Source organism: Chiloscyllium plagiosum, chromosome 17, assembly GCF_004010195.1.
Source record: "Chiloscyllium plagiosum isolate BGI_BamShark_2017 chromosome 17, ASM401019v2, whole genome shotgun sequence".
In the NCBI taxonomy this organism is placed as follows: domain Eukaryota; kingdom Metazoa; phylum Chordata; class Chondrichthyes; order Orectolobiformes; family Hemiscylliidae; genus Chiloscyllium; species Chiloscyllium plagiosum.
In genome coordinates, this window is record NC_057726.1 from 13,193,049 (window position 1) to 13,220,653 (window position 27,605).

The 27,605-nt window shown below is 42.1% G+C and overlaps 1 protein-coding gene and 1 long non-coding RNA gene across 8 annotated transcripts in view; one reads left to right on the top strand and one right to left on the bottom strand.

Moving 5' to 3' along the window:
• The window catches only part of mafa (v-maf avian musculoaponeurotic fibrosarcoma oncogene homolog a (paralog a)), a 355,825-nt gene that overhangs the window by 11,703 nt on the left and 316,517 nt on the right, over positions 1-27,605 (top strand). The gene's annotated exons all lie outside the window — the stretch shown is intronic.
• The window catches only part of LOC122558227, a 142,474-nt gene that overhangs the window by 6,318 nt on the left and 108,551 nt on the right, over positions 1-27,605 (bottom strand). The window contains exons 2-6 of one of the 3 annotated variants that reach the window (XR_006314076.1): positions 14,626-14,759; positions 12,583-12,719; positions 7,413-7,569; positions 6,657-6,782; positions 1,791-1,911 (exon numbers count right to left, since the gene is read on the bottom strand). This is a non-coding gene — a long non-coding RNA (uncharacterized LOC122558227). Of the gene's footprint in view, positions 1-1,605; positions 1,912-3,436; positions 3,615-6,656; positions 6,783-7,412; positions 7,570-12,582; positions 12,720-14,625; positions 14,760-27,605 lie in introns of those variants that run through there. The other 2 variants (XR_006314075.1, XR_006314074.1) reach the window with 2 other exon arrangements.

Here is a 27,605-nt window from a genome sequence, read left to right on the forward strand (position 1 = left end):
CTGGACAGTCGGAGGCCGAGGGGTGACCTTATAGAGGTTTATAAAATCAATTGGGGCATGGATAGGGTGAATAGTCAAGGTCTTTTTCCCCAGGTTAGGGGAGTCGAACTCGAGGGCATGGGTTTAAGGCGAGAGGGGAAAGATATAAAGAGAACCTAAGGAGCAATGTTTTCACACAGAGGGTGGTGCGTGTGTAGAATGAGCTGTCAGAGGAAGTTCCTCAATCCTGATGAAGTGCTTTAGCCCGAAACGTCGATTTTCTGCTCCTCGGATGCTGCCTGACCGGCTGTGCTTTTCCAGCACCACACTCTCTGCCAGCGGGAGTGCTGGAGGCTGGTACAATTACAGCATTTTAAAGTTAAAAAATCACACAACACCAGGTTATAGTCCTGGTGCTGTGTGATTTTTAATTTTGTCCACCCCAGTCCAACACCGGCACCTCCACATCACGGTTAACGTTTAAACGGAATCTGGATGGGTATATGAATAGGAAGGGTTTCCAGGGATGTGGGTCAATATCTGGCAAATGGGGTTAGATTAATTTAGGATACCTGGTCGGCAAGGACGAGTTGGACTGAAGGGTATGTTTCCGTGCTGTACATCTCTATTACTCTAATCTAAGATACCTACACTTGAACTCTGCAATCTCGGATCCTTTCGTCTGCTTTTATTGATTTATCTTTTCTTTCCTTGCATTCTCACTCGCTTTTGCTTACTTCTCACTTCCCATCCCCGCCCCTCCATCTTTCATATGCACAATTTCCAGGCAATTGTAAGTAAACAGTGGGGAAGCATGCACCTCTAACAACATACACCGGGAGTTGATATTCGAGTTAGTCTATAGCATTCCATTGGAGAAAGAAGGAAAAAAATTACTTTCCATTGAAGATTTGGATGAATCTGGTCGCGACGTGTTCGAAGTTTAATTTTGAGAAATGTTGGGTGCCCTCCCCCCTCGGGGAGAGAGGGGGGAGGACGGCATCACAGTAGAAACCAACAGTAGACCGCTGTGTTTCTGTGTGTGTGTGTGTGTGCCCTGCGACAGAGTACGTGTCAAATCCCCATTTAGAACATTTGATTGGAAAGCAACAAAGCCAGAGAGAGAGAAAAAAAAACACGCTCACTAACCGCCAAGGCATTCAATGAAGGACAACACACAATAACAAAAAAAAATCAACGCGTTCGTTCTCGCACAAAGGGGATTGTTCTGCGGCGTGAACAGAACAATGCGCCCGAGCTACATGCTTTCAAATGTCACCCCACCCACAGCGGCGGCCGCAACAGGCTACACACAGCGTGGGCTTGGAGCGTTTGAGATCAGAAACTGGGAGAAGGGAGGGGGTGCCGGGTCGGTCAACAAATCCGAGAACTGTCGCATCACTCCGGCTTACCAGAACAAACGGGGGTGACAGGTGTTACCAGAGTGGAAACACTTTTACACCCTCACTGCAACTTCAGTCAGATTGAAACTTGCGGATAAATCAGCGGGACATTTGTACGTCCCGCAAGGTGAAGGTGGTAGGGGTGAGGGGGAAGGGGTGGGGGTGCCGCGGGTTCTGGGTCAGGGTGTGTGTGTGTGTGTGTGTGTTTGGGGGGGGGGGGGGGGGTTGCTGGGCTGAACGACCTTTGAGATTTTCTCACTTCGATTAAAAACAATTGATCAGATTGTGAGCTGTATTCCAAGTAAAGAGGACCACGGGTTGTAATCCAAGTAATAAAAGAACCAAAAGTCCACACTTGTATGACAAAAGATGGGGTTTTTTTTGTTGTTGTTGGTTAGGGCCCCTTACCTGAAGAAGAGATAACTGACATTCATATAGCGCCTATCACGACCTTCTGGAAGCCCCCACACGTTTGCGTTAAGGATTTCCTTTCAGTATTCCAGTCCGGAGTCGTCATACCAGGAGTAGGCTGGGAAGTAAATGAAACTCTAGGACTTAGAAGAGAGTTTTCACCCCTATCACACTCCCCCCCCCCCCCCCCCCCCCACACACACTCCCCCAAAACCTCCGCCACCCCGCGCCATTTACGTTGATATTAACCAGCTCATTTGTCATCACATGGTATCCCGCCAGCTGGCATTGATGAAAGGGATAGAGAGAGAAAGAAGGGTGGAAGTTGGAGCGAACGCTGTAAATCTGAAACAAACAGAAACGACCCCCAGAGAGTGCTGGAGGAAGGCAGCAGCGGGCTGAGGCAGCGCTGGCAGGGACAGCAGCAGAGGTTAACCAGGAATCTTCAGGATGTCCCACACGCTACCTTGTCTCCAAACCAATGGCAGCTGCGCCTTATGTTGCAGGGCACAGAACCAGGGAAATTTGGAAGTCTGCCGCTGGATTGTAGACAGGATGCACATCAGGAGGGACCTACCTATTCTCTGAGGAACGAAATGCTTCTCCAGGAATGCTGGCGAAAGTAAATTCATTGAGAGCTTTCAAAATGCGCATGTATGTCAGTAGGTCTAATCAGATTATTGAATCGTGTTAATGGCGCACGTCTGGTGTAGATGGGACTTGATGCTGGGCCTCCCAGCTCAAAGGGAGGGACACTATCATTACACCACAAGAACGCTAATGCACCTCCGATATATAGACATCTAAAACCCAATCTGTTGCGAGATGGAGTAGGTAGGACCCGAACCTAGGCCTCCTATCTTCGAGGTAAGGACACTACCACGACGCCATGACAGTTAGGGACAGGAATTCATTCTCAGAAAGGGAAACTTTTTTGCGGGGTTACGGGGGTGGGCACCAAACGGATTGCTCCAGCGAAGGGCTGTCACGGGCACAATGGGCCGAATAGTCTCCTGCTGGAGAAATGCGACCCTCTGCTGTTTATGCGAAATCTGAAGTCAGAATGAGAGAAGGTGCGCCCCTCGCTCGCCCCTCACGGCTGGACGACGTGAAGTGAAGGCTAACCTTTTGCGGGAATGATCTAATGCAGTCAATGCTTGACCAGGATGAGCGGGAAGTACAAACAGAAGCAACCACTGGCCCTCACTACAAGAATGAAGCAGCATCTTATAATTAGACACTACAACCGGTACACGTGACTGGTCAGACAGAGCAATAAGTGTGGCATCTGGAAATCACGATAAAATACCGCACCCAAAAAGTTACTAAAGCAACCAATGGAACAGCGTTTGAAGAAACGGACAGGTTAACCCAAAACAATTACATTGACGGAACAAAAATAGAATTTGCTGAAGAATCTCAGCACATCTGGCACCATCTATGGAGGGAAAAAAAAAGCAGAGTTAAGTTTCAAATCCAGTTCTGAAGAAGGCTCACTGGACTCGAAACGTTAATTCTGTTTTTCTCTCTCTCCATGTATGTTGCCTGACCTGCTGCGTTCCTCCAGCAGTTTCTGTTTTTGTTTTCAGATTTCCAGCATCGCTGTTCTTTGTTTTATTTCAATGATATTTAGGGATTGTATGTGTGCGAGAAAAAGAGAGGTAGATAGATAGATAGATAATAAATCACATACAAACAGGTGATTCCAAAAGCAGCTAAGGTCGATTCGCTAGCATTTTCAATCCAGTTGTGTGGATGGTTCGCGTCGGAGACACGAGGAGGTACATTTAAGATGGAGTGTGGATAAATAGAATTATAAACCTGCAAAACAGACCTGTTTGACATTCTATGTCGCATTCTGTAACCTTCTCATAGGTCAGGGCATGTTAACATTGACTGTGACAATAGAGCAGCGCCATTAGGATACACTTCATCAGTCACTGGAATGCATCAGTAACTCTAATGCAAATATTCAGAACCTTCATGGTAGCTTCAAAACAACAATAAAAAAGATTTTGTACTTATTTATTTTAAAAGATGAAAGTTCGATCGGGTTATTTGTTAGCTTAAAACTTACGAAAAATTAAGGAATAGGGATACATTTGGAGGGAGCGGTGTGAGATTGGTTGCGAATGTGTGTGCATGTGTATGTATAGATTTGTCGGTGTCTTTTTGGTGTCTGTCAGTTTGTATTTGCGTGTGCGTGTATTTTTGTGTGTCTATGTTGTGTCCGTTTGTCTTTTTGCGCTTGCATATCTGTCCGTCTATGCATATGTTTTTGGGCATTTCTGTGTCCGGGTTTGGTTGTGTGTCTGTCTTTTTGTGTGTGTTCTTGCGCATGTGTTTTTATGTGTTTGTGTTCTTGCGTGTCTGTGTATATGTTCATCTGTGTGCGTTCTTGTGTGACCTTTTGTGTGTTCGTTTCTGTTTGTGTGTTCGTGTCGGCTTGTGTGTATTTGTTTGTATCTGTGTTTCTGTCTATATTTGTGCGCGTGTTATGTGTCAATGGCCGAAAGACAGTGTTAGATTGCAATTTATTCCAAGTAATTTATTGGCTTATATATAATATATGTGACTGTATGTGTGCGTCTCTGTGTATGTATCTGTGATATGTCTGTGTGTATGCATTTGTGTATATGTCTGACTATCTGTATCTGTGTTTCTGTGTATGTGGTGTGTGTGATGTGTGTCGGTGTATGTATTTGTGTATATGTCTGACTGTATCTGTGTGTCTGTGTGTGTAATTGTGTGTTTATGAACAAGCTTCCTCGAAGTTATGTCAGCACTGCAACATTCAGGATGATCGATCGTAAAACAGGTGAGACGATGGTCGACAGGTTTGGAGAGAACACTTAGTAAAACGGCTTGAAGGAAAAGCTGCGTTTGAATGCGTTAAGCTAAATAGATCCGAAAATGGTGTACCTGTCTTTCATTCCCTCTATAAAACTGGCAATATCCCTGAGTGGTTTTTACTTTCACATAGGCACCAAACGTGCAGGTGCGTTTTGATGATCAAACATGGTTGTTGTTTTTTGTAAAAATCAGTGGGAACATTCCTTGTCGGTTTGTCAGGTGGATGCACTCGATAAAAGAACACAAGACAGCTTTTGGCATCATTGCTCGAGTGTTCCTCATTGAGTGCGGAAAGTCCCGTTAAATGCGCAAAGTTGGCTGTGAACACAGTAACACCTCTCTCCATGAGGATGTAACAACGAAAATTGTATCATTTCCAATGTATCCCTGAGCAGGGCGAGGGAGGTGGGGACGGAACCGAGCATTCGTGACAAAGGAAATGGTATTACTCAGAACTGTGGAGAGGATGAAACTTATCTCTGATTTCTAAAGTTAGAAAGGTTGGAATTAAAGAAGGTTCTTCAGAGCTATGTATGTGGGAGTGTGGCCGATTATTGTGCACTGAACGGCTCTTTATTGTGACTGGCATGAAATGAGTCAAAATGCTGTTTCTTGTTTCTTTCGACCGATTTATCTCCTTTCACCTCCCCCGCTCAAATCAGCCCGGAAAACTCAGGATAGTTTGGAGGATTTTTAAACCATGAAAGCAGCAATGAATTAATTCACTTCAACTTTCAACTTCACAGAAGGAAAACTGATTTGTGTGTGATGTGTGTGTATTTCTGTGTGTCTGACTATGTGTGTCAGTGTTTCTGTGCATACATGTGTGGTGTGTGTGTGCCTGTATCTGTCTGTGTGTGTTTGTGCATGTATCTGTGTGTGTGTTTCTGTGTATGTATTTGTGATGTGTGTCTGTGTGTATGTACTTGTGTATATGTCTGACTGTATCTATATCTGTGGTTCTGTGTATGTATGTGTGATGCATGTGTCTGCGTGTATGCCTGACTGTATGAATCTGTGTTTCAGTGTGTGTGTGTGTGATGTGTGTGTCTGTGCGCGGTGTGTATGTCTGTGTATGTCTGACTGTATGAGTGTCTGTGTTTCTGTGTGTGTGTGATGTGTGTGTCTGTGAGCAGTGTGTATGTCTGTGTGTATGTCTGACTGTATGAGTGTCTGTGTTTCTGTGTGTGTGTGATGTGTGTGTCTGTGAGCAGTGTGTATGTCTGTGTGTATGTCTGACTGTATGAGTGTCTGTGTTTCAGTGTGTGTGTGTGTGATTTGTGTGTCTGTGCGCGGTGTGTATGTCTGTGTATGTCTGACTGTATGAATGTCTGTGTTTCTGTGTGTGTGTGTGTGATGTATCTGTGTGTGTATTTATGTTTCTGTAGGGGGACAAAGAGTTTCATTGACACTGAAATGCAGCCTTTGTAAGATGGGCAACGCAGCAGCAGACAGGCGCACAGCAAGATCCCAAAGCACAAAGCAAATATCTCGATGTAATGATAATCTATGGAAGGGGGTAGGTGGGACAAATGCCACTCTGATGGAATGGTTTGCCCCCAGTACCTCACCGGCATGGATCCTGTTTTCCGATTTCTGGATTGGAATGTGAACCCATAACCTTCTGAGTGGCAGGTACCAATTGAGTCAGGGCTGGCACTTCGGTCCGAGCTCGCACTGCAACTCACTCAATTTCCCTTCCCACCTCCACCACTAGTATCCCCAATCAGTCTAAACTCACTATCCCCGGCCTCCCACCTCCACGCCTCTATGAGGATCACTCATACTCCCCAGAAGTCATTATATTGGTTTCTAAATAAACACACAAGGCGATTATTGTGAGCCGACCCCAATCATGGATAATATTAGATACACCAAATAAATTACCCATTTAACCCTGTCATGGCTGATGATTACGGGAGATCATGATGCAGTACAATAAAAGGATTACCTCGCATTAAGCAACTCTACCTGGGAAACAAACCAAAAAAAAAGTAACATACAACTGACCTTTCCAAATATGTAGTACAAGCAAAGATGTAAGATTCGTGAATGGAACATTCCTTGAAAGACACAGTAATTTTTTGGGGAGGAAAACCAGAAATTGACAGAAAAAATCAGCAGGTCTGGTAGCATCTGTGGAGAGAAATCAGAGTGAGAACAAATTACTGTAGATGCTGGAATCTGAACTGGAAACAAAAAAAAATGCTGGAAATCGCAGTGGGTCAGGCAGCAGCCGCAGTGAGGGAGCAAGCTAACATTAGGTGACTCTTCATCGAGAAGTCAGTATTAACGTTTCGGGTACAGTGACCCTTCTTCAGAACTGAGCATTTTTCAGCAATATTTTTGGGACTTTTTGTTAAAGAAAAGCAATAATCAGGATAAATACTTGTGAAAGCAACATCAATGCGGTTACATCGATCATTTGTAATATGCCCTCAATGCGATATTAACCTACCGTGAACAGTGGATCAAATTAATCAACAAAGACAAAATTCTTAATAAAAACCGAAAGAACTGTGTATGCAGTAAATCAGAACAAAAACGCGAGTTGCTGGAAAAGCTCAGCAGGTCTGGCAACATCTGTAAAGAGAAATCAGAGTTAACTTTTCGGGTCCTCAGAGGAAGGGTCACCGGACCCAAAACGTTAACTCTGATTTCTCAAGAACGAAGTTTTTAATCGGATCTAAACTTAGCCGTCCGCGGCCAATGGGGACGAGTTCCATCTTCCCAATGTTATCGAGTGTAATAAACCTCGGAACTGACCTGGTACAGTGTCTCATTTGGGAGAGTGGGTATTACTGACAAGTACTCTTCCATTCTTGTATGTGCACTCTATAATCAGACTTGATATCATTTCAATAATTTCTTCAATCAGAATTTATGGCGAAATTATTTGAAGCCCACCACAGGTCGTCACCATCTGAAAGACAACAAACATTTTATTTTATTTTCCGCTAAGAGTTCCCATTCAGATATGAGCCTCTGTCTCTCCCCTTTCCAAAAGTTGGAAGAGCGGTGCGATTCTGTGAGAATGATGTCTGGACTGACCGGTGTGTCTAACGGGAGCAGCGGGGAGGGCAATGTCGATTGAGACAGTCTGAGGAGACCGAGGGGTCAGGTCAAGTGTTTAGTTTGCCGGTTGCGGGAAGGTTTTGAGCATTTTCTGCCTTTTACTGGAAGGGGTTGAGACTAAGTGCGCATTTAAAGTTTTGTCCGTGCATACTCGATGGGCCGAAATGCCTCTTCTGTAATGTATGATTCATGGGATGGAATTAATTGAAGTTAACACTTTTCCAACGTAGTAGCTGTTTTGCTCAGGTGAGGTTTGGAGTTATTCGCACTGCAGAATTTGCTTTCTGTTACTGGTCAGACCCCCACGGTTAAAAGTCAGACTTAACCTGGCGAAACTGAAGGCAGGAGATGCTGTCAATAGAACACTGAGTACGAGACGCAATGTCGTGTACCCCTAGCCCTTTTGTTTTGAAAAAAAGACTTGCCATTAGCTTGGTAATCGATCTCAGGCTGAGATTGTCTACTGCACATTGAGCTGTGATTCACAGCGACGCTGTCGTTCATTTTTAGTGCAGACATCACTAGCTTCGCTTGACTGTCAGAATGCTGTTCCTCTATCATACCAAGACCGTGTAGTGTAAATACATCGCGTCACTTTAAGTCGAGGTCTTTTGTGGGATCGCCAAAGGGGCAGTTTTATCAAAGTCCCATGGCACTGAGTATGCATTCTGTCGGAACTGCGGAGAGAGGAAAGGAAGTGAAAGTTACAAGTCCGATATGACTCTTCGTCAGAATTACCCTTTTGGCTAACACGACACTGAATCCAAAATACAATGTTCAGTACAAGAATACCCAAAATGCTGGAGAAGCTCAGCAGGACTTGCAGCATCTGTGGGAGAGAGAGAGAGACAAGAGTCAATGTTTCGAGTCCAGTATGACACTTCTTCAGAGGCATACTCCTGGGATATTGTCAGACCTGCTGAGTTTCTTCAGCACTTTCGGTGTATTTTTATAATTTAAATCTCCAGCATCCACATTCAGTTTTTGTTGCTTCCCTTATAACCAGAAGGACAACTGCAAGATGTGCAATGAGGACCTTTATTCTGATCATATTTAATATCAGGTTATATCTCTATGGAAGCGAATTTCACTGAAAATGAAAAATGAAATCGAGTGTGTCTGTCGAGTGCCTTTCCGTTTCAGGAATGCGATTAATAAGACAGTTCTCGACTTGTAAACATTACATCAGATAGTCAGATCCTGCTCTGAATGCAGTTTTTGAAAGATTCATAATTGAGTTCTGAGCAATTAATCTATTTTACTCAACCTGCTCAGACAGGTCATTACACATTTCTGGAGACGGTGGGTCCTGAACTCGGGCTTCCTGGCTCAGAGGTAGGAACACTGCCACTGCACCAGGGGAGCCTAAACTGAGCCCAAAATTAAACTCTTCCTGACGATTGGTTTTAGGATATAACCCTGGCCTCACAATGTCTTACCAGACCAATAAAAGTGGTGCAATCCTGTAGATGGGGTCTGCAGAGGACCAACACCTCTGGTAACAGCGACCATTTCTTGATTTAGAGTTTTGAAGGGTCAAACGTCTTGCTCTATTAACTCGCAAGGTGTTCAATTGTTACCACAGTTTACATCAGAACGTATGCACCGGCCATCATTTAGAATCATAGAATCAAACAGTACAGAAGAGGCCCTTCGGCCCATGGAGTCAGCACCCCCACAACTATCCGATTTCAAACTTCAAAGACGTTTTATCTCAAGGTGAGATGTCCATATTTCCCAAAATGAATTAGTGTCCGATAATATTCGCAGTCAGTAAGAACACCAATTACAGCAATTAGACCTATGAATAGTCATCAGTACTAGAGTCCATGTATGAATATATTAACATTGATTTAACAGGTAATCCCTTAATCCATATTGTAACTCCTGCATTTAATTGATCTTTCGTACCAACTGGTTTAACTCCCACCCACCCCCACCCCTTTGTTGAATATTTGAAAACCAGTTTTCTAGGTCTCTCTCTCTCTCTCTACCCTCATCTGTTTCGGTGTTAGTAAACTGGCAACTGAGTTCCTTTGTTTAGCGCCGAGCACAATGGTTGCTAGACGGACTGGACCATTGATTTAGTGTCCGCCTTCAATCCAGTCTGCAGTCCGGTTGGCGAGACAGCGCACGGTCATCTCCAATACTGCCTTATCATTGTTGTGGGCTCCGTTGAGAGCAACAATTAATCCTAACCTCTTTCAAACGCGTTCAGCCCTGCACATGACTTGCAATCAAGAATTTAGAACTAGTTGTGGAATGATAGCCATTGGGGAGCAGACAGGTAGACCACAGACTGGGAGATGCCTGCACATGTTCCAATTAACACCTTTGTCCATGAAAGTAATCGGCACGTTAGTAAGCTTCTTGACACGAGTTGAACCATCCTATAACTGGACAGATGTGGGACAGGGTTTCTCCAGTAGGATTTGGAATCAAATCCGAAGATGTTAGAAAACGCTCAGGGCGTCTGGGCAGCGATTGTAGAGAGGGGGGCAGGGTTAAACGCTTCAGACTGAACACCGTATATTAAAAGCGGAGAATGGGCTTGCTTTTAAGCAAGTGGGGGAGGAGGATGGCAGACCCAAGACCCCACCAAGACCCCAACCACCACCACTTCTGCAACTGCTACAGGGGATATTCACCGATATCAGCAAACATTGGAAACAATGATTGAGTAAGAACCGGGACAGTGGACCTCAGAAAGGCAGTGGCAAAAACAGATAACTCAGCACCACTCGGAAAAAATCGATATTCTGACTTTCCAAAATATCTGAGAGGTTAGCTGTAATGAGTAAGAGCCATGTTTTAATCATCGATTTCACAAATACTTGCCAGTCCATTCCAAACCTGAGTTGAGTCTTTAGCCCCATATTTCGCCCGTCACAAAAACAACTATCACAACCACCTCCCTTACATTCTGCCTGGATTCCAACATGTCTTGTACTGAAATCCCAGACTGAACGCTTCTCTTCCCCTCTTCACCCCCCCCCCCCCCCCCCCATAGATTTTAACACATTAAAACTCTGATGCCCCCAGAGTCCCTTAATAGAGGAGGCCACTCGGCCCAGAGCGTTGCAGAGTCCATCAAACCCTGCATCAAATTCAGCCAGGCTGCTTGGACAGCATCTTCAAAACCCAGAGAAGGTCAAGGGCAGCTCCACCCCCTCCAAGTTCCCCTCCAAGCCATTCAATGGTTCTGACTTGGAAATATATCGCCTTTCCTTCACTGTCCTGGACTTCCATCCCTAAAGGTCTTAGAGGTCCACCTACAGCACCTGGTCTGTAGCGGTTCAGGAATAAGCACGCCACCAGCACTGAAAGGATGTCCACATCCCTCAAATGAGTAAAATGAGCAACTGGTCCTGATTGGCCATCTCCTGGTCCTCTGGTGCCTTCGATTTTAGACTCTCTTGTGCTTAAAAACTCGGTAAACCTTTTAACAAAACGTGTGACTCCCCCGTTGTTAGGGCTCCCAGCTGAACTCCCTGTTGTTCTGTTTCCCTCCTCTTGCCCTGCTATTAGCACTCGTGTGCTAACATCTGCAACACCTTTCCCAACCTTCTCGTGTCACTCCCCACCTTAAGTTCTTTTTCTCTTCTTGACAAAGCTTTTGACCTCCTCCCTAAAATCTCTTTTTTTGTTTCCTTCAATGGGGCATCTCCCCCTAACGCGGGAACAGAGTGGCGCAGCGGGAGCGTGCTGGGCTCATAACTCAGAGATCGTTGATGGATTGAAACCATCCACTAATATTACTTAATGGCTCCTCGAGCAGTTTTCCTTTGTAAAGGTTCTGCATCTTGCCTTTGCATTAGGGTGGCACGGTGGTTAGCACTGCTCCTCACAGCACCAGGGTCCCAACTTCGGGCGACTGTCTGTGTGGAGTTTGCACATTCTCCCCGTGTCTGCGTGGGTTTCCTCCGGGTGCTGTAGTTTCCCTCCCACAGTCCAAAGATGTGCAGTCCAGGTGAATTGGCCATGTTAAATTGCCCATAGTGTTAGGTGCATTAGTCAGAGGGAGATGGGTCTGGGTGGGTTGCTCTTCGGAGGGTCGGTGTGGATTTGTTGGGCTTGTAGACTGTTTCCACACTGGAGGGAATCTAATCTAACCTCCTGCGGTCTCTCCGGGACTTGTCCCCCTGTAAAGACTAAATAGATACAAGCTGTTAGTGCTCCGGGGACAAATCCCATGATGGGATGCTGCATTCAAGCCTACAAGGGCGTTAGAGGAAGAGTTACTCAGACAGACACTGAATGAGAAATGAAGGAACACGCTTTCGATATTGTCTGGACCTCATGGTGTGAAATGAATGCGATAACATTACCGTAAAAGGGAAACCTAAAGCCAGTCTGGAAGAAAGAAACATGTGAGAGACTTTGCGCTTACAGTCTGATATCTAACGGATCTATGTGGGCCGATTCATCACATGAGGTCATCACTGAAGGTTATACTCCTAAAACACTGATTGAATTCTTGCTGGTAATTTAAGATGCGCGTGTTTAATGCGAATTGCTCCAGCTACGAACATCAAGGCTGCACCAGCAACTCGGACGGAAGTTCACTGGAGAGTTGGGCAAAAACTATTCGTCCCAAAAGCATCCATTTTGGCTTCAAGTTGGGCATTCTGCAGCCTGCAGATGAAGTCATAGCTAAAAATAATTCTGCTCCCGATGCTTCCCCACCCCACCCCAATCTCCATAGGTTGGAGTTCCACAAGGACAATGATAATAATTCAGCGCATAAATGGTGCAACGTCCAAACTAAATCCTCCATTTTCACCTCCCACAATATCCAGACCCGAAGGTGAACCATCAACTCTATACAGGACTCTGACCTTAGTATCGTTGTAATATTTACCTGCTCTCCCAAAGAGGCGCTCATGGACAGGGGCATCACCTTCTCATGAACTGGGTTTTGTCATTCCGAGGTGAGGGCCGTTGGAGACGGTCACAGAAACGAACACGAAGAGAAATTGCTGGGGGAAGTCTGCAGGTCTGTGGAGAGAGAAAACAGATCGAATGTTCCGGTGACCCTTCTTCAGGATACAATACACCGGGCGCCCTGTTCCGGAGCTGCCGATGTGCTCTCTGCACTCCCACCTGACTGATGCAAAGGGCGACACCTGAACAATAGAAGAATCTCCTGAAGGTAATTGAGGGTAATTCTGGTCTCCAGTTGATATGAAACCTACATTTCCCACAACTCCCAACCTCCTGGCCAAGTTAGTTAGTGGGTTGGTATGCAGCTCTGGAATGGGGGTGGGGAGGGGGAGGTGGGATTACTAACAAAGATCCCGAATATTTCCCGAGCAGGACAGAATGCTGGAGAAATGCGTAGAAGCAGAATTTCTTGCTTCCTGGGTGATATATATTGGTAAATGGATGATACATTCAAGTGATCTATTCCGAACTGGTTCAATACCCACATGTTTATAGGTGTATTAAGTGGAATCCAACGGACCCCCTATTCGCATGGTAATTGTTTAAAGTCATCACCCGGAAGATAATAGTGGATCGATGGTTACACAGAAAGGCAGGAGAATGGGGTTGTGAAACATAACAGTCATGATCCAGACTCGATGGGCCAAATGACTTAGTTCTGCTCCTCTATCTTATGGTCTTACGGATTAGACTTCAGTCATAATTTTAGACTTTGCTGTTAAGGTTATTACGGATTTGTAAGTAATTTGCGGTTTTATTTGTGATTATCGGTTATCCAGTTTTACCAATCCTGAGAGGCAATGTCATTGCGTACTTCAGAAGTAACAATTTGAATATGAATTGGTTTCTTTGGCCCTATTGTCCCTCCCTCTGACACGAAGCAGCACAGGCATCGCTCACCCCGGGCAGTGCTTAGAGCAATGTCACTAAAAATAAATTCACTTATAAAGGCATTCAAAGTTTGCGCACTTATCCATCAAGGGGATTCATCTGGTGGTAATGAAAACAATTTATTGAGTGAGGTGTCCCCCTGAGGCTGAGGGCGGATCATTGTGGAAAGCATTGATCCGCCTCAACTTCTGCTGGAAATTCGCCCAACTTGTAATCAACACTTCAGTCTAAGTGGTTTCTGTTTTGCACAGGTAAGTGCTTTCTGAACTTGGATTTATTTATTTTTCTCTCTCAGGGCAGGGAGATGTTTTGACTCCCAGCCGGTTTATTGGCAGACCCCATTCGATTGCACAGTCGGTTCGAAAGTAAAGCTGATATTAGGAGTGATGGAGTTTGAAAAATACCCGAGGGCTCAGTGAATTTCCGCTACCTTCTCCAGCCAGATGGGCAGCTTGGGAAATGTCAACAACGTTAGCTCTCCCAGCAATTCCCTCATAGGCAGTTTGAACAAAGGCGTTTCCACAATGTCTGTTTCGTTTTCTCTGGCGATCAAGCGGAATGTATAGAAATCACACGGTTGTTTAATGGTTTTGGTTTGAACTGAAACGGAGGAAGACCGGCCGGAATGGTAAATAATTCGCCGATCTGATATTACAGAGGCGCTGTAATGAAGTGTGGGGGACATCCACCGATTAAAACAAAATAATCTGGGACTTATGGGTAAAATTGGCAAGTACCGGGTACAGGAAAGAAACCCTAAATATTATTGGAAAAGTAGGGCAGGCAATCTCATTTTAGCAGGACTGCATGCCCTTTGAAAAGCTGTTTAATTAGCCTCACTCCCCATTTTATTGCTATTGTGCCTGCACTTCTTTTCCCTCTGTAAACATTTATCCAGTTTTGTTCAGGGAATAGGTCCGGATGAACCGATGAAGGATCTCAAAATCTTGGTCTTTATAAGATACTGAGACCACTAGAGTTACAACAAGAGGTTCTTTCCAGTATAGAACATGTCACACGCGTTAGACATTCTATCCATTGCGTTGTGGTACACCAAAATTGTCATTACCTTTGAACAGGTCTATGTGGTGACTAAGTGACATCCAGGTTTATCTGCTCGGCATCTCTTGTGCATTCCCTCTTTCTAGTCGCCGCCTCACATCCTCTCCACGCAGTTCACCAATGACTCATCGAAGAGTGAGTCTGATTCAGTAGGAGAGAAAATTTATCATAATCGATTATTTTATCACCTTTCGTTTCGATTCCAATACAATTATAGAAAAGAAATAACATATAACTCATCTGTGCTGGAAGTTGTTCCTAAGTGATGGAAGAATATCAACAATAATCAGTTCAACAATACACCTTTTTTTAAGTGCCTATTGAAACAAATGAAGGTGTTTCACAATTTCCTTTGCCTAAGGCATTGTAATTAATAGAAGATCTCTGTGCATTTAACATAAACATCTTTAAGTTTTTTTTAGATGTTTGCAATAACCTTTGTTACTTATGCTGGATAGAAAAAAATGCTTAACTGCTTTTCACAAGTCTTTAAGTGGGGACTATGTTCAGTTAAAACAACTGTACATCATTTTAGTAGAATGCATACCAGGGCACAATGGAACAGCCATCTATTCCCTTGAAGAAATTCCTTATAGCTCTCAAGTGATTTCTTAACAGGGTTCAGTTGGGTTCCCTGAGGTTTTGACTTTGACTTTGAAGGTTTTGGGTTCAGGTCCTGAATATATGTTGATGCTCCAGTATAGTAACATAGGAACATTCCTCTTTCTAAGGCTCACATAATTTTGGATATGTCAATTCAATCTCTTCCCAGTCTCACCTTCTTTGAGGAGAATAATCTTAGCTTCTCTACCATCATGACTGAAGTCCTTCACTCATAGATCCATTCTTGTAAACCTTTTCTGCACCCTTTTCAATGCCTTCTCAGCTGTCTCAGAGTGTGTTTCCTAGTATTGGGACAAAATATTCGCTCGAGGTCAAACCAATGTGCTGTAATATATGCTTGTGTGAGTAATTAAAAAAAAAACCCTTAGTTTTGTATTCTGCACTTCTATTTAAAAATACAGAATCCTGCCTGTCTCAATAACTACTTTCTCAACTTGCTCTAGAACCTTCATTAATGTTTGCAGAAATAATCCTAATCCCTCATCTTCTACACCCCCTTAGAAATGAATCTTTATTTTAGCATTCCTCATTCTTCCTATCAAATATGCATTTCTTCACATTTGTTTATGCTAAATTTCATTTACCGAAAGTATATCTTTTCTACAATCTGCCTATGCCCTTTTGATAACTATTGTTATCACCTTCGCATTTCAAAACAGTGTTTTGACCATCAGTGAATTTTGAAATTGTGCCGTGAACACCAAAAATCTGTCATTAATACAGTGCAAGAACAGCAGTGGACCTAGTATTGGCCCCTGTGGACCTCTGCTACAATAATCCCATTCAGTTCAAAGATCAACCATTTACTCTTGGTTTCCTATTTCTCAGCCAACATCATGTACACGCAGCTGCTGTCCCTTTTATTCATGGATTTCACCTCTGCTAACTAACAATGTATTTTCTCAAGTTCCTTTGGAAATCCTTGCATAACCACATTGTTTTTGAGGCAATGCAGACAATCTCATGAAAAAGTTAAATTAGTTAAACACAATTTTCCTTAATCTTTCAATTCTGGCTTTCCTTATTTTTTGGAATATTAATTTTGGCCCAGATTATCATTTCTTAAATTTGTCCACCTTTAAAATTAAACATGGATGCCTGTATGTGTCCTCTTCTGAAAAAAAAGATGTAACATTCAAAATTGCATTCTTTTACATCCTTCTCTGTAGGACTGCGCTAGAGAATATAATCAGTGTATCGTTATCTCTGTTGTCTCTTAGCTCTAACCAAATAGTTCCTTTCCTTCCCCACTCAAGGAACTTCTCTATCTCACATGCTGCAATATCATCCTTAATCACCACTGCCATCCTTCCTTTCTTTCAGTCCATATAATTCATGTGCACCTTGTATCTACAAGAAAAATAGCACTTGTCCTTTCCTTTTTGGAAACAGATTTTCTTTATCACCACAACTTCATGTGCCTACTTGGCTACCTGAACCTAGAGGTCACCAAACCTATTAATCATTAAAACAGATTGGACTTGTACTTACTGATACAAATCCCAGCCGATGAACAATGCAAATTTTTGTTAATGTGCAAATTGAAGGAGATGGTCCATGAATTACAAATCACCAAATGTTGCATTGTTTCACACTCGCTTTGTAAAATAAAACTGCATCCCTATGAATTTCATAATATTTCCTGGCTATTTTACCTTCAGTTACTTTTCTTTCTGTTCTTGCTTTCACATTCCACTCACCCAATCTAATTCCCTTTTAAACTCTGTCCTGCTTTGATTATTTCATGATCCTTCAATTTCAAGGAGATAAACAATCAGTTCTCTAGTTTCTAAGGTTCAGATACCATGTTGCTCTTGCATCAACATTATCGGATTGTACTTCCAGCAACCTTCAGGGCAAGATGATTTGAGCCAGAGGGTGCAGTGTAAAGTCTAACTAACTGGATGTGCTCTGAGATGCTTTTTTTCAGCAACATCTGGCCTATTGTCTGCTCATTATCTCATTTCCGTCTGTGGCATCTTCCTGCATGAAAATCAACTGCATAGTCCCTTGAAAGAGTAACTGCACTTCAAATGTGCTTAATTGGCTGTCACACACTTCTGTGATGCCCAGGGATAGAGAAAGGTACTATATGAGTGTAACTTCTCCTTCTTCCCCACCCCCACCTTGCCTCCCCACCCCCACTCCCCCCACCTCTCTCCGCACCCCCCAACTCCAAACATTCATTTTCATCTCACTTAGCAGGGGTAAAACATTCAACTCACAAGACTGTTTTAGATTTTGTTGTATCAGTGACTCATAGAATCAGTGTCAATGATTAGTTCAGTGGCTCCATGTATAGGCTTAAGACTGGAATATACGTTATGAATTTCCCGGCAGTTACCATATAAAAATGTCACATTTTCCATTCCAATTCTACCAAGAAAGCTGCCTGTAAATGTGCAAAACTGTTGAATACAGTAGAGAAGAAGAAATGGTTCCAGTTTATCTCATCAGATTGTGTGATCAATTTCAGATAGCAATGGAAGGTGATAACATCTTTTCTCTAGAGGTACACATGAAATCATATATTGTATAAATAGATTATTCCTATGAATAATTGTTTTCTTAACCCTGCAGTGCAGACATTGCAGAGATATTTTTGTATGCGTAGTTTATACAGCTATAATCGAAAAAGTCAACAATGATGGTTGATGTATAAAGATATGTACAGAAAAGGAAGCTAATTTTGATTCTGATGAGAATTAAGATTATTCAGATGTCAACAGTCAACATTTGTGAATGAAATTGAAAAGATGAAAGGTGTGAAATATACATGGAGTAAAGAAACTAGATGAGATAGAAAGGGGTGTGTGCCTCAGGTGGCTTTTCAACTGCCAATAATGTCCTTAGATTTTGAAGGGAGAAAATTAATTATGTATTTCATGCCTAATTATTTTCTGGAGTCTTCAGTTGGACATATCAGGTGTATCATAAAATTCCCACAGTGTGGAAGCAGGCCATTCAACCCATCAAGTCCACACCAATCCTCTGAAGAGCATCCTACCTAGACACACCCCTCTACTCTATCCCCGTAACCCTTCATTTCCCATGGCTAATCCACCTAGCCTGCCCATCCCTGAACACTATGGGTAATCTCGCAATCCACCTAACCTGCACATCTTTGGCCAATGGGAGGAAACTACAGCACCCAGAGGAAACCCACACAAACACAGGGAGAATGTATAAACTCCACACAGGCAGTCTTCCAAGGGTGGAATTGAATGGGGGCCCCGGGTGCTGTGAGGCAACACTGCTAACTGCTTAGCAACTGTGTTGCCCACTAGTAGATACCACCAGGCAATTGAGTTTTTATTGCCCATTTGATACAATGGAGTGATTTTTTAGGTTGCTTTAAAGGGCAGTTAGAAGCCCCATGAAGGCAAAGATTAGTAAGAATGGCAGGTTTCATTCCTTAATGAACATAAATGACAGCTTAACTGTCATTTTTATCAGATTTGTAAAACAAGTGAATTCAAACCTTCGTGCTGCCTGGATAGTTTTAAATTCATCATCCCAAGATTAAGGGCCAGCCCTTGAATTACTGATCCACTAACATAATGATTACATTATGATACCATATATGGAAAACAAATGTCGAGAATGCTGGTGAAGTTCAGCAGACCAGAATTATCTCTTCAACCTTCTCTATGTTTGTTTCAAATTTCCAGGATCTGCAAAATTTTGCTTTTATTCCATATTTGGGAAGATCTATATCAAATGAGCATTGGATTGGCTCAACCACTAAGACTTCCAGGATAAAACAAACTGCTCATCCTAGCTTTTGGTCTTAGTATATAATGGAAAACTACCTTGGCATTGCATGTGAGGGTGAGTGGCCCTTTCAAATCGCACCTCATCATGAACAGGAAAAGAGAGAAGAAAACACAAGGATGATAAAATAATCTATCTGGAAACTTGAAGAATTCCCAGTGACTCCTGAGGTAGACACAGCGTGTGGTTATAGGTCTAATTACATGGCTATGTTTGCCTGCAACAAGCCACCAGCAGTTATAGTTTGAGAGATACCATATCAGGCATGGCTGATGAGAATATGCTCCAGGCACATTGGGTAAATTTAATGGTTGATAAACAACTTTATTGACTACTGTGAATTAACTCTCTATTGAGGCCATCAAGGTTTTGCTCCTATTTCCCATCAAAAGTGGGACTTAGAGTCATAGAGTCATAGAGATGTACAGCATGGAAACAAACCCTTCGGTCTGTGTTTCTGGTTCAGTGGCAGAGATGCTATCCACTGCTCCACGTCAGGGAAATAGATCCAGAAAATAAATTTATGTTCGGGTGAGGAGAATGACCGGATTTTCATTTGTTGTTCGTATTCTTACACTCCTACATCCGTAAAGTTCACATTAGAGGCTGGATTCCAGTAACTACACCCGCAAAGGTTTGCATGCCAATAACACATCGTGGGCGGGCGTTATCAAGCACAGCGTTTTAGGAACAAATCCTTAAAGCAGGCTTCTCTGATTCTGACAGCATTCACCCATCATCAAGCTCTCATTCCAACCTCAAACACTTCAACTGAAGTAGAGGGTGTTTTTGTCTCTTTGAAACTTAGTAACTTCCTGTGTGACTTTTCCCTGTCACTGCTGTAATAAGTTATCAGTTTTTCAAGCAATTAACCATCAGCTTTCTTCAAGGTTTATTACCTCTCCTACAGACTTCCCATTAGAAAGCCAGGCAAGGCTTTTACCAGCATCCGTTATGAATGATTTTGCAGAAACTCCCCCCTCATTGCTTTGCATAAAGGAAATACAGCCATGACTCACTCAACCAACATACCACTGAAGTCTCAGAATCAGAATAAACCAACCATTTCATCAGAGGAGCAGATGAGAAACAGGCTGCTCCAAACATAATTCTTACACATTAGAATCTACCTTGTTCAGAGCATCCTATACCTTTGTCCCCAAATCTCTGCTTGAAAGATTCTTCCAATCATTTATTACTGCTCAACTAAGAAAGTTGTTCTCATGGTTGCCTAAAATTTTAGATGTTTTCCAACCAATCTGTCCAAGAATGTGATGATACAACTCTGGTACAGGTAAGACTTGAACCAAGTCTTCCTAGTCCAGATATAAGGATACTACCATGTGGCCATGAAAGCCATCTTCATCATACAGACATTCTTGATATCTCAAACTTGATGGCTATGGTCTGGGATTGAAGGTGATTTGGCAGTTTGGATCAGAAACTGGCTAGCTGAAAGAGGACAGAGGGTGGTGATTGATGGGAAATGTTCATCCTTGAGTTCAGTTACTAGTGGTGTACCGCAAGGATCTATTTTGGGTCCACTGCTGTTTGTCATTTTTACAAATGACCTGGATGAGGGTGTAGAAGGAAGGGTTAGTGAATTTGCGGAAGACAGTAGGATCGATGGAGTTGTGGATAGTGCTGAAAGATGTTGCAGGTTACAGAGGGACATAGATAAGCTGCAGCATTGGACTGGGAAGTGGCATATGACATTTAATGTGGAAAAGTGCGAGGTCATAGAGTCATAGAGATGTACAGCACGGAAACAGCCCCTTCAGTCCAACTCGTCCATGCCAACCAGATATCCCAACCCAATCTAGTCCCATCTGCCAGCACCTGGCCTATATCCCTCCAAACCCTTCCTATTCATATACCTATCCAGATGCCTATTAAATATTGCAATTGTACTAGCCTCCATCACTTCCTCTGGTAGCTCATTCCATGCACGTACCACCCTCTGAGTGAAAAACTTGCCTCTTAGGTCTCTTTTATATCTTTTCCCTCTCACCCTAAACCTATGCCCTCTAGTTCTGTACTCCCCACCCCAGGGAAAAGACTTTGTCTATTTATCCTATCCATGCCCCTCATGATTTTATAAACCTCTATAAGGTCACCACTCAGCCTCCGAGGCTCCAGGGAAAACAGCCCCGGCCTGTTCAGCCTCTCCCTATAGCTCAAATCCTCCAATCCTGGCAACATCCTTGTAATTCTTTTCTGAAGCTTTTCAAGTTTCACAACACCTTTCTGATAGGAAGGAGACCAGAATTGCATGCAATATTCCAACAGTGGTCTAACCAATGTCCTGTACAGCTGCAGTATGACTTCCCAACTCCTGTACTCAATACTCTGACCAATAAAGGAAAGTATAGCAAATGCCTTCTTCACTATCCTATCTACCTGCGACTTCAATTTCAAGGAGCTATGAACCTGCACTCCAAGGTCTCTTTGTTCAGCAAAACTCCATAGCACCTTACCATTAAGTGTAAAAGTCCTGCTAAGATTTACTTCCCCAAAATGCAGCACATCACATTTATGTCACCATCTATTTCCCTACATTCTATATCTTTCATGTCGTTTTCCACAGTAAATACTGATGCAAAATATTCATTTAGTATCTGCCCCATCTCCTGCGGCTCCACACAAAGGCCACCTTGCTGATCTTTGAGGGGCCCTATTCTCTCCCAAGTTACCTTTTGTCCTTAATGTATTTGTAAAAACCCTTTGGATTCTCCTTAACTCTATTTGCCAAAGCTATCTCATGTCCTATTTTTGCCCTCCTGATTTCACTCTTAATTATACTCGTACTGCCTTTATACTCTTCTAAGGATTCACTCGATCTATCCTGTCTATACCTGACACATGCTTCCTTCTTTTTCTTAACCAAAACCTCAACTTCTTTAGTCATCCAGCATTCCCTATACCTACCAGCCTTTCCTTTCAGAGAGAAAGTGAGGGCTGCAGATGCTGGAGATCAGAGCTGAAAATGTGTTGCTGGAAAAGCGCAGCAGGTCAGGCAGCATCCAAGGAACAGGAGAATCGATGTTTCGGGCATAAGCCCTTGGGCTTATGCCCGAAACGTTGATTCTCCTGTTCCTTGGATGCTGCCTGACCTGCTGTGCTTTTCCAGCAACACATTTTCAGCCTTTCCTTTCACCCTGACAGGAATATACTTTCTCTGGACTCTTGTTATCTCATTTCTGAAGGCTTCCCCATCCAGCCGTCCCTTTACGTGCGAACATCTGTGCCCAATCAGCTTTTGAAAGTTCTTGCCTAATACCTTCAAATTTGGCCTTCCTCCAATTTCGAACTTCAACTTTTAGATCTGGTCTATCCTTTTCCAGCACTATTGATTCACTTTGGAAGAAGCAACAGGAATGCAGAGTACTGGGCTAATGGTAAGATTTTTGCTATGTAGATGAGCAGAGAGGTCTTGGTGCCCATGTGCATAGATCCCTGAAAGTTGCTACCCAGGTTGATAGGGCCATTAAGAAGGCATATGGTGGCAGAGGGCTTTTACTGGTAAAGGGACTGAGTTTCAGAGCCATGAGGTTATGTTACAACTGTCCAAAAACCAGTGCGGCTGCACTTGGAGTATTGCAAGAAGTTCTGGTCACCACATTATAGGAAGGATATAGAAGCTTAGGAAAGGTTCAGAGGAGATTTACCAGGATGTTACCTGGTATGGAGGGATGGCTGAGGGAATTGAGGCTGTTTTCATTAGAGCGAAGAAGATTGAGAGGTGACTTAATTGAGACGTATAAGATAATTAGAGGGTTGGATAGGGTGGACAGTGAGAATCGTTTTCCTTGGTTGGAGATGGCTAGCATAAGGGGACATAGCTTTAAACTGAGGGGTGATAGATATAGGACAGATGTCAGAGGTAGTTTCTTTACTCAGAGAATAGTAGAGGTGTCGAATGCCATGCCTGCAACAGTAGCAGAGTTGCCAACTTTAATGCCATTTAAGTGGTCTTTGTGTAAACATATGCATGAAAATAGAATAGTTTATGTTGGATGGGCTTCAGATTGGTTTCACAGGTCAGCACGACATTGAGGGCTGAAGGGCCTGTAATGCACTGTAATGCTCTATGTCCTATGTTCTATGTTCTGTGGTCATGTTGTGTACTTAGTAGTCCATCCATGTGTACAGTTATTTTAATTGACTTATTGTTTCCCTTTAAGGCAGGTGAGATTTGAACCCATAGAGATATTTTCTAATAAACCAGTTCAGAAGTGTTATTACACACCACTGGAGGTGATGGAACTTGAACCCAGATCTCCTGGCTCAGAAACAGAACCCTACACTGCATCATAAGAGTCTTCCCAAGAAGATTTCTTCTTCTCACTGCATGTTAGCAACATTGTAAATGCAGGGGAAATATCAACCTGCTCAAACACATCATGATACATCTCTGGAGCCAGTGGAACTTGAACCTGGCCCTCCTAGAGGTAGGGACACTTTCACTGCTTCACAGGAGCCCATCTATTAATTATGTTTGTTGAGCATTAAATGTATTCAGGTGGTGGGCATTAACTTATGCTGCTACATACAGAGTAGCCAGAGGCTTTTGTGGCACAGTGGTAATGTCCCTCCTTTGAACCAGATGACCTGGCTTTCAGTTCCACTTGTTTGAGAGGTGTGTAACAACATCTCTGAGGAGATTGATGAGGAAAATATTTGTACAGGGTAGAACCACACAGTTGAGACCTTATACAACCAGCAGCGATTGTAGGGGCTTGAGTGCATAATTTCTGTGAAAAACAACAACTTTATTAGTTTAAAATTTGCTTTGAATGTTTAGAATTTGCTAATGAGCTGTTAACTTTTCATTTGATTTACTTCTGTTCTTTAATTATTTTTCTTCTTCTTTCAAAAGAGTATCTGGGAGAGAGTGAAAGTGTGTATGAGGTTTGGAGGTACATGCTTTAACTCCAGAAATAAGAAGCTATGAGTGGGAGAAGAATAAGATCAAGTTCTATTTTCTTAACCTTATTTATTTCCAAGAAATATCCTGGGTTTACATTTTGTGTGCTTTTAAATATTTATATACATCAATGAGATTGCTCTTAATCTAATTATTTTGGTTTTAACTTCTTTGGCATTCCTAATAGCTCATTCCCACTGTACTAAGAAATTTATTATTGTCTTCCCTGCAATTTCTCCAATATATGGAACTCATATTGTACACGATTTGCTCATGAATTGTGTGTTAATATATACAGATATCAAAACTCTCAAGCTTTGAAAATAGCAGCCACAGAATAAGCGAATAGAAACAATTGACATGTACTTGACAAACATAAAACTGCCTTATCAAAATCCCCACTTTTAATCATATTTTCGACCAAACAAAGCTTCATATCTGAGTCTATAAATGTTGTCTTTTTTGCTGTGCTCCTTGTTTCAGTACATCAATTGGAAAATTAACAAAATCTAAATTGCACCCTTTCATACAGCTACAATGGTCAGTTACGAGCAGTCTTAACATTGACTCTGAAGTTCATTAGTTCCACTTAAGAAACTTGAGCTCAAATATCAAGACTGATACTCTAATTCAATACTGCACTGGTGGAAATAATCCTTTTTGAATGAGATGTTAAATCAAGTTTTTTTTGTCCTATCAGGTGAATTTAAAATATTTCACGGTGCTATTTCTAAGAAGAGCGGGGTATTCTCCCCATTGCCCTGGTCAAAAATAATGCCTCAATCAAAGCCAAAAAAAAACTTATCTAGTCACTATCACGTTGCTGTTTGTAGAAGCTTGTTGTACATGCATTGAGTGTTGTGCTTTCAATATTACAACTGTGACTACATTTGAAAAGTGCTTAATTAATTGCGATGTGCATTAGGATCATCTGAGGTCATTAAGAGTACGACATAATGCTATTCTTTCTTTGTAACGAAATTAGCAATGATTTTATAGCCACCAATTTTTCTCACATCAATTAAGATTAGATAGATTCAATCTGCTTCCTAATAGTTTGGAACCATACTGAGAAAATAAAAGCCTCCTAATTTGGTTCTGGTGGATATAATTTGACAGTTTCTTTCAGGAAATCCCAATACTCTGGAAAATGGAACATATCATACCATGCAATATAGTGTTGTTCCATAGTTGGGTAATGGAAAGTTGTGAGGAAGGAGTTTTCCATTGCATTCAACTGTAACCTGATGGTGTTTAATGCTCATACAGGAAGCTCAGAAGTGAAAAATCTTTCAGTTGTCAGCATAAGCATCACCACCTTGGTTAGCACAACTTTCACACAAAAAAGCATTGCAAGAAAAGGACACTTTAAACTATTTTTCAATATGCTTGCTTGTGTTTTGGAGAACTTGATTTGTGAATTTCAGGTACTCTCAAGGGATAAAATGAGTAATAGACCTCAGCTGAAGCTCAGAAGCAACTTCATACTCTTCTGATGTCTCTTTAGCCCTGAGTTGGAATGTTAAGTTTCAAGTCCCAACTCTCCTAGAGGTGTGTCATCATGTGTCTGAACCGTTAGAGAGTCATAGAGTGATAGAGATGTACAGCATGGAAACAGACTGTTCAGTCCAACTCATCCACGCTGACCAGATATCCAAATCAAATCTAGTCTCATTTGCCAGCACTTGACCCATATCCCTCTAAATGCTTCCTATTCATATACCTATTCAGATGCCTTTTAAATGTTGTAATTGTACCAGCCTTCACCACTTCCTCTGATAGCTGATTCCATGCACGTACCACCCTCTGCATGAAAACGTTACCCCTTATGTCCCTTTTAAATTTTTCCCCTCTCACCCTAAACATATGCTTTCTAGTTCTGGACTCCACCACCCATGAAAATTCCTTGTCTATTTTCCCTATCCATGCCCCTCAGGATTTTATAAATCTCTCAGATCTCCCTTCAGCCTCTGACCCTATAGGGGAATCAGTCCCAGCCTATTTAGTCTCTTCTTGTTGCTCAGATCCTCCAACCCTGGCAACATCCTTGTAAATCTTTTCTGAACCTTTCAAGTTTCACAACATCCTTCCGATACTAGCACTTTTCAGATGTTGACATCCAATTAATTATTCACAAGTGCATCATACAACTTAATTACTATCAAATGAAAATAGCAATAAATGAAAGAGCAAAAAGGGAAAAATATACATCTCCTTAAACACCGTATATAATTATTCTGATTATTCATTGCAGCAAGTGTGATTTTCTTTTCATAATTTCTACCTACAAGCAGTAAGAATGCATTTGCTCACTGCTTCTACAAGGTAACGCACTGAAGGTGTCAGTTGAATGATTTTCCAAGGAAAGAAATCACATCATTATATCAATCACATCATTAAAACGTTTCAGCTATAATTTATTGGCACCTTTGTCAGGAAGATTAGACTGCAAATTATTGTATTATAACTTATGGAATTAATATTCTTTCCATTCCAACATTTCTTTGTGTAATGGTGCCAGGTAAAGAACCACATCTGGTTCCATCTAAATTAAAATGAATTAAAGTCGAAATGCTTCAGCACTAATTGTGGGAATTCCCCGTAAAAGTGTACAAATACGTTTGTGGATGACATAACAAAACCCAAATCATTACTGTTTGGAAGTCATGTGTTGTTAACTTGCATATATAAATGCTTTCATCATGATTTTCAGGTGCAACATGAGAACCATACTTTCTTTTAAAAAAGATAGCTATAATTGACCAATTTTTGAATTAAAGAACAATAAATACAGTAGGCAATAAATACAGTAGAAAAATGCATGTCTATAACTAGACTAAAAAATAAATCAACCTCAGACAATTCACAGCAGGATAGCAATAACACATCAATAGAAAACCTGTGTGGCTCTAAATGTGACTGCTATACTATAGAGTTTATCAATTTATGATAGAAATGTAAAACCATTGAAATGAATGCACAAAAGAGGCTATTTGGATTATCAGCAGAATTCTGACCTGACAGGGTAATAGAGAACAAAAACAGAAATTGCTGGAGAAACTCAGCAGGTCTGGCAGCATCTGTGGGGAGAGAGCAGATTTAACATTTTGAGTCCACTGAGCCTTTTTTCAGGAACAGACCCCTATTCTGAAGAAGGATCACTGGAATTCAAACATTAACTCTACTTTCTCTCCACAGATGGTGCCAGACCTGATGTGTTTCTCAAGCAATTTCTGTTTTTGCTTCAGATTACCAGCATCCACAGTACTTTGTTTTATTCTAGGCTAATGGGGCATCTGCTCATACCAGAGGGTAAAACACTAAGAAATGCCAGCACCAACAAGCTAGCAGAAAGTTGGCCACTTCCAATTCAAACTTGTTCATTGACACACAAGAAATACGTGTAGGGCACTCAGGTCTGACTTTTATAAATGTTAAAAGACAACTGAGTCCATTTTTATCTCTCAATTCTGACTTTAATCACCAGGCCATGCATTTCATGAGCTTATTTGCAGCTCACCAATTTGAGAAAAGTTAAATATCAGCAGAGATGAGCTGGATTGAGAGGGGGTAGACTAGAAAGCCTTTAAATACTAAGATGACAGCTACATCTAAGTGAAAGGCTTTTGATCCTTTGACGTGTTATGAGGCTGTGATTTCAC